Source organism: Heptranchias perlo, chromosome 42 (assembly GCF_035084215.1).
Source record: "Heptranchias perlo isolate sHepPer1 chromosome 42, sHepPer1.hap1, whole genome shotgun sequence".
Lineage (NCBI taxonomy): Eukaryota > Metazoa > Chordata > Chondrichthyes > Hexanchiformes > Hexanchidae > Heptranchias > Heptranchias perlo.
The window spans coordinates 14,576,810-14,584,353 of NC_090366.1; the positions used below are offsets into that span (position 1 = coordinate 14,576,810).

General features: G+C 58.3%; 1 protein-coding gene across 1 annotated transcript in view; it reads right to left on the minus strand.

Annotated features, from left to right (window-relative positions):
• LOC137306246 (zinc finger and BTB domain-containing protein 16-like) overlaps positions 1–6,877 on the minus strand; it is a 62,641-nt gene extending 55,764 nt beyond the window's left edge. The window contains exon 1 of the mRNA XM_067975387.1: positions 6,596–6,877. The gene's annotated coding sequence lies outside the window, so the exon portion shown is untranslated. The remainder of the gene's footprint in view (positions 1–6,595) is intronic.
• Between the last annotated feature and the right edge of the window lie 667 nt (positions 6,878–7,544).

Below are 7,544 nucleotides of genomic sequence, written 5' to 3' on the forward strand. Positions count from 1 at the left end.
AATCTAAAGAACACAAGAAGTCGGAGCAGGACCCGGCCACATAGCCCCTGGGCCCTCTCCACCACCCACAGGGCATTGACCGATCCGAACTCAGCTTCATGTCCAATTTCCTGCCCGCTCCCCGTAACCCCTAATTCCCTTTACTTCTAGGAAACTGTCTATTACTGTTTTGAATTTATTCAACGATGTAGCTTCCACAGCTTCCTGGGGCAGCAAATTCCACAGACCTACTACCCTCTGAGTGAAGAAGTTTCTCCTCATCTCAGTTTTGAAAGAGCAGCCCCTTATTCTAAGATTATGCCCCCTAGTTCTAGTTTCACCCATCCTTGGGAACATCCTTACCGCATCCACCCGATCAAGCCCCTTCACAATCTTATATGTTTCAATAAGATCGCCTCTCATTCTTCTTTACCAGAATGGTCCCAGGGATGAGGGACTTCAGTTATGTGGAGAGACTGGAGAAGCTGGGATTGTTCTCCTCAGAGCAGAGAAGGTTAAGGGGAGATTTAATCGAGGTGTTCAAAATCATGAATATAGAAGGTTTAAGGGGAGATTTGATTGAGATTTATAGTATTTGGAAGGAGTTGATGGGGTGGATGGAGAGAAACTTTTTCCGCCAGTGGGGGGAGTCCAGGACAAGGGGACAGAACCTTAAAATCAGAGCCTGGCCGTTCAGGAGAGAAGTTCAGAAACATTTCTTCACACAAAGGGTGGGAGAAGTGTGGAACACTCTCACAAAAAGCACCAGATGCCAGCTCGAATAATCATTTTAAATCGGAGAGAGAGAGATTTTTTGCTAGCCGAGGGTATTATGGGATACAGAGCCAAGGCGGGTGGATGGAGTCAGGACACAGATCAGCCGTGATCTCACTGAATGGCGGGACAGGCTCGAGGGGCTGAATGGCCCCCTCCCCAGTCCATTGTCCAGCGATGCCCCATCATCAGACAGGCGGGCTCTGCAACGAGTGATTCAGTTGGATCTTCGGAGCGGCCTCAGATATTGCTCATTTCAGCTCGATTCCACCTCCTGATCTCCCTCACTCCCTCCCTCGTCCCCCGTGTCTCCCCCCTCACTCCCCCTCCTCAATGTCTCGTCCCCTCACTCCCTCTTCCCCCGTGTCTCGCCCCTCACTCCCTCCTCCCCAGTGTCTCTCCCCTCACTCCCCCTCCCCAGTGTCTCTCCCCTCACTCTCTCTTCCCCGTGTCTCGCCCCTCACTCCCCCCTCCCCCGTGTCTCCCCCCTCACTCCCCCTCCTCAATGTCTCGTCCCCTCACTCCCTCTTCCCCCGTGTCTTGCCCCTCACTCCCTCCTCCCCAGTGTCTCTCCCCTCACTCCCCCTCCCCAGTGTCTCTCCCCTCACTCCCCCTCCCCAGTGTCTCCCCCTCACTCCCTCCTCCCCAGTGTCTCCCCCCTCACTCTCTCTTCCCCAGTGTCTCGCCCCTCACTCCTTCCTCCCCAGTGTCTCCCCCCTCACTCCCCCCTCCCCAGTGTCTCCCCCCTCACTCTCTCTTCCCCGTGTCTCGCCCCTCACTCCCCCCTCCCCAGTGTCTCCCCCCTCACTCTCTCTTCCCTCGTGTCTCCCCCCTCACTCCCTCCTCCCCAGTGTCTCCCCCCTCACTCCCTCTTCCCCAGTGTCTCCCCCCTCACTCCCCCCTCCCCAGTGTCTCCCCCCTCACTCTCTCTTCCCTCGTGTCTCGCCCCTCACTCCCTCCTCCCCAGTGTCTCCCCCCTCACTCCCTCTTCCCCAGTGTCTCCCCCCTCACTCCCCCCTCCCCAGTGTCTCCCCCCTCACTCTCTCTTCCCCCATGTCTCGCCCCTCACTCCCCCCTCCCCAGTGTCTCCCCCCTCACTCTCTCTTCCCCCGTGTCTCGCCCCTCACTCCCTCCTCCCCAGTGTCTCCCCCCTCACTCTCTCTTCCCCAGTGTCTCGCCCCTCACTCCCCCCTCCCCAGTGTCTCCCCCCTCACTCTCTCTTCCCCCGTGTCTCGCCCCTCACTCCTTCCTCCCCAGTGTCTCCCCCCTCACTCCCTCCTCCCCAGTGTCTCCCCCCTCACTCCCTCTTCCCCAGTGTCTCCCCCCTCACTCCCCCCTCCCCAGTGTCTCCCCCCTCACTCTCTCTTCCCTCGTGTCTCGCCCCTCACTCCCTCCTCCCCAGTGTCTCCCCCCTCACTCCCTCTTCCCCAGTGTCTCCCCCCTCACTCCCCCCTCCCCAGTGTCTCCCCCCTCACTCTCTCTTCCCCCGTGTCTCGCCCCTCACTCCCTCCTCCCCAGTGTCTCCCCCCTAACTCCCTCTTCCCCCGTGTCTCGCCCCTCACTCCCTCCTCCCCAGTGTCTCCCCCCTAACTCTCTCTTCCCCCGTGTCTCGCCCCTCACTCCCTCCTCCCCAGTGTCTCCCCCCTAACTCCCTCTTCCCCCGTGTCTCGCCCCTCACTCCCCCCTCCCCAGTGTCAGAGAAAGAGAGGGGGGAGAGAGAGGGAGAGAAAGAGAGAATCAGAGAAAGGGAAAGAGGGGAGGGAGAGAGAGAATCAGAGAAAGGGAAAGAGGGGAGGGAGAGAGAGAGAGAATCAGAGAAAGAGCGAGAAAGAGAGACACAGAGAGAATCAGAGAAAGAGAGGGGGGAGAGAGAGAGAGAGAGAATCAGAGAAAGAGAAAGAGGGGAGGGAGGGATAGAGAGAGAGAGAGAGAGAATCAGAGAAAGGGAAAGAGGGGAGGGAGGGAGAGAGAGAGAGAGAGAGAATCAGAGAAAGGGAAAGAGGGGAGGGAGGGATAGAGAGAGAGAGAGAGAGAATCAGAGAAAGAGAAAGAGGGAGAGAGGAAGGGGGAGAGGGAGACGGTGATGGAGAGAGAGACAGACAGACGGACGGAGAGTATAACGTCGGTTATGCGACTGGAGAAAGAGCCGAGACACAGAGACATGATGGGATTGATCAGTTTCATTTCTCTGCTCGATGACACCGGCAGATTTTCTTTGGTTTGAAGCTCTGCGAAGGTTTTCTGTTAGGACCACTTCTAACTCAGCAACACTGAGTCATCCTCTCCTTGTGGTGGCTTTGATATGAGAGAGGGGAAGGGAGAGCCCCTGCTCCCCTCTTACACACCCAGTCCAGCGCCGAGTGTCGAAACACACCTCGTCAGCTCATCTCAGTCCTGCACCCCTCAAAATACAACACTGACTCTCACTGGGGTACGGGTCCCACACACACCGACTCTCACTGGGGTACGGGTCCCACACACACCGACTCTCACTGGGGTACGGGTCCCACACACACCGACTCTCACTGGGGTACGGGTCCCACACACACCGACTCTCACTGGGGTACGGGTCCCACACACACCGACTCTCACTGGGGTACGGGTCCCACAGACACCGACTCTCACTGGGGTACGGGTCCCACAGACACCGACTCTCACTGGGGTACGGGTCCCACACACACCGACTCTCACTGGGGTACGGGTCCCACACACACTGACTCTCACTGGGGTACGGGTCCCACACACACCGACTCTCACTGGGGTACGGGTCCCACACACACCGACTCTCACTGGGGTACGGGTCCCACACACACCGACTCTCACTGGGGTACGGGTCCCACACACACCGACTCTCACTGGGGTACGGGTCCCTCAGACACCGACTCTCACTGGGGTACGGGTCCCACACACACCGACTCTCACTGGGGTACGGGTCCCACACACACCGACTCTCACTGGGGTACGGGTCCCTCAGACACCGACTCTCACTGGGGTACGGGTCCCACACACACCGACTCTCACTGGGGTACGGGTCCCGCACACACCGACTCTCACTGGGGTACGGGTCCCACACACACCGACTCTCACTGGGGTACGGGTCCCACACACACCGACTCTCACTGGGGGACGGGTCCCACAGACACCGACTCTCACTGGGGGACGGGTCCCGCACACACCGACTCTCACTGGGGGACGGGTCCCACAGACACCGACTCTCACTGGGGTACGGGTCCCACACACACCGACTCTCACTGGGGGACGGGTCCCACAGACACTGACTCTCACTGGGGTACGGGTCCCACAGACACCGACTCTCACTGGGGGACGGGTCCCACAGACACTGACTCTCACTGGGGTACGGGTCCCACAGACACTGACTCTCACTGGGGTACGGGTCCCACAGACACCGACTCTCACTGGGGTACGGGTCCCACACACACCGACTCTCACTGGGGTACGGGTCCCACAGACACTGACTCTCACTGGGGTACGGGTCCCACAGACACCGACTCTCACTGGGGTACGGGTCCCACACACACCGACTCTCACTGGGGTACGGGTCCCACACACACCGACTCTCACTGGGGGACGGGTCCCACAGACACTGACTCTCACTGGGGTACGGGTCCCACAGACACTGACTCTCACTGGGGTACAGGTCCCACAGACACCGACTCTCACTGGGGTACAGGTCCCACACACACCGACTCTCACTGGGGTACGGGTCCCACACACACCGACTCTCACTGGGGTACGGGTCCCACACACACCGACTCTCACTGGGGTATGGGCCCCACAGACACCGACTCTCACTGGGGTACGGGTCCCACACACACCGACTCTCACTGGGATACGGGTCCCACAGACACCAACACTCACTGGGGTACGGGTCCCACAGACACAGGAGTGTGACAGAGGGGTTAGAGGGACCTCCCCAGATACAGGAGTGTGAGAGAAAGGGGTTAGAGAGACCTCCCCAGATACAGGAGTGTGAGAGAAAGGGTTAGAGGGACCTCCCCAGATACAGGAGTGTGAGAGAGGGGTTAGAGGGACCTCCCCAGATACAGGAGTGTGAGAGAGAGGGGTTAGAGGGACCTCCCCAGATACAGGAGTGTGAGAGAGGGGTTAGAGGGACCTCCCCAGATACAGGAATGGGAGAGAAAGGGGTTAGAGGGACCTCCCCAGATACAGGAATGGGAGAGACCCTGTAGAAATGGGAGTCTTTCTTTGTCCCTTGTTGAGGGAGTGAGGAGATGGAACTGGTCTGTTGGATACACAGGAGTGAAACTGAGCAGCTGGAGGCTGAGAGACTGAGATTGTCCACCATTCGAGAAGGATGCAGGGCAGAGACTGGGCACAGGAACAGGAGGAGGCCATTCAGCCCCTCAGGCCTGTTCCGCCATTCAATTAGATCATGGCTGATCTGTATCTTAACCCCATTTACCCGCCTTGGTTCTGTAACCATTAACCCCCTCACCCAACAAAAATCGATCAATCTCAGTTTTGAAATTTCCAATTGACCCCCGGCCTCAACAGCTTTTTGGGGGGAGAGAGTTCCAGATTCCCACTCCCCTTTGTGTGAAGAAGTGCTTCCCGACATCACCCCTGAACGGCCTGGCTCTAATTTTAAGGTTCTGCCCCCTTGTTCTGGACTCCCCCCACCAGAGGAAATAGTTTCTCTCTATCGACCCTATCGAATCCTTTAATCATCTCAAACCCCTCGATTAGATCACCCCTTAATCTTCTACACTCGAGGGAATACAAGCCCAGTCTGTGCGACCTGTCCTCGTAATTTAACCCTTTCAAGCCCTGGGGTATCGTTCTGGCGAATGGGGGGTTTGGTGATTCAGTGACGGTGATGGGGGGATGGGCCCGCAGTGGTGACCTGTTGCTGCTGGGATGACAATCAGAGGGTTTACAGCTGCTAAATGAAGGACTCGCTCGATTCCTCGGTGTCACCATTAATGTTACTCAGTCCTGCCTTGAGTAATCGTTGCTCGGTGGTCACTCATTCCCCCCGAATCTTGAAAGGTTACGGTTTTCGCACCTTTAACCTCACATCTCGATTCTATGAACTGCCTCGTGCTCGAGTTCTGAAGTCTCTGGAACCAACACTTGTGGTTTTCTTACTGTCTCAAACCTTTCACAGTGTTCGAGACCACATTGAACCATTCAATCAAGGGGCAATTTAACGGAGATGATCGCCACTGATTAAAAGCTCATCCGTCCTCAGGCACTGCCCGGTGTGGGACCGGGAGACACAGAGCGGGAGATCACCGCCCGGTGTGGGACCGGGAGACACGGAGCGGGAGATCACCGCCCGGTGTGGGACTGAGAGACACGGAGCGGGAGATCACCGCCCGGTGTGGGACCGGGAGACACGGAGCGGGAGATCACCGCCCGGTGTGGGACCGGGAGACACGGAGCGGGAGATCACCGCCCGGTGTGGGACCGGGAGACACGGAGCGGGAGATCACCGCCCGGTGTGGGACTGAGAGACACGGAGCGGGAGATCACCGCCCGGTGTGGGACTGAGAGACACGGAGCGGGAGATCACCGCCCGGTGTGGGACTGAGAGACACGGAGCGGGAGATCACCGCCCGGTGTGGGACCGGGAGACACGGAGCGGGAGATCACCGCCCGGTGTGGGACCGAGAGACACGGAGCGGGAGATCACCGCCCGGTGTGGGACTGAGAGACACGGAGCGGGAGATCACCGCCTGGTGTGGGACCGGGAGACACGGAGCGGGAGATCACCGCCCGGTGTGGGACCGAGAGACACGGAGCGGGAGATCACCGCCCGGTGTGGGACTGAGCCCCGTATTATTAAACACTAACTCACCGTCGAGGGTCCCGAGAATAGATCACACGAGGGTCTGACCTGCGATTCCCCCAATGCGGTGAGTCACCCGATCGCACCCAGTGGTCCCGGCTTGAAAGTGGCGCCAGTGTGGAGCCATTGGGTGAGGACAAGATCTGAACTGTGATGCCCTCCACAGGCGAATAGCTTTCCGGCGCTCGTTTGTCTTGTCTCACACGTGCAGAACGGGCCGCTCGGGTGCAGTTCTGTGTCCAGCGCCCGATGGAACCCGCACCCCAGCGAGGTCTAAGCCAGGAAGAATCTTCACCCTAAAAAGAACAGGAGACAGATTCAGGCAGCCACCAATCCACCTGAGTCCCGTTCACTCTCCATCACCTCCTCCGCCTTTACAGAAAGAATTCCCATTTCTACAGCGACTTTCACCACCTCAGGATGTCCCAAAGCGCTTTACAGACAATGAAGTACTTTTTTTTTTGAAGTGCGGTCACTGTTGTAATGTAGGAAACGCGGCAGCCAATTTGCGCACAGCAAGATCCCACAAACAGCAATGTGATAAATGACCAGATCATCTGCTTTTTTAGTGATGTTGGTTGAGGGATAAATATTGGCCCCAGGACACCGGGGAGAACTCTCCCCTGCTCTTCTTCAAAATAGTGGCCGTGGGATCTTTTATATCCACCTGAGAGGGCAGACGGGGCCTCGGTTTAACGTCTCATCCGAAAGACGGCACCTCCGACAGTGCGGCGCTCCCTCAGTACTGACCCTCCGACGGTGCGGCGCTCCCTCAGTACTGACCCTCCGACAGTGCGGCACTCCCTCAGTACTGACCCTCCGACAGTGCGGCGCTCCCTCAGTACTGACCCTCCGACAGTGCGGCGCTCCCTCAGCACTGACCCTCCGACAGTGCGGTGCTCCCTCAGTACCGACCCTCCGACAGTGCGGCGCTCCCTCAGTACTGACCCTCTGACAG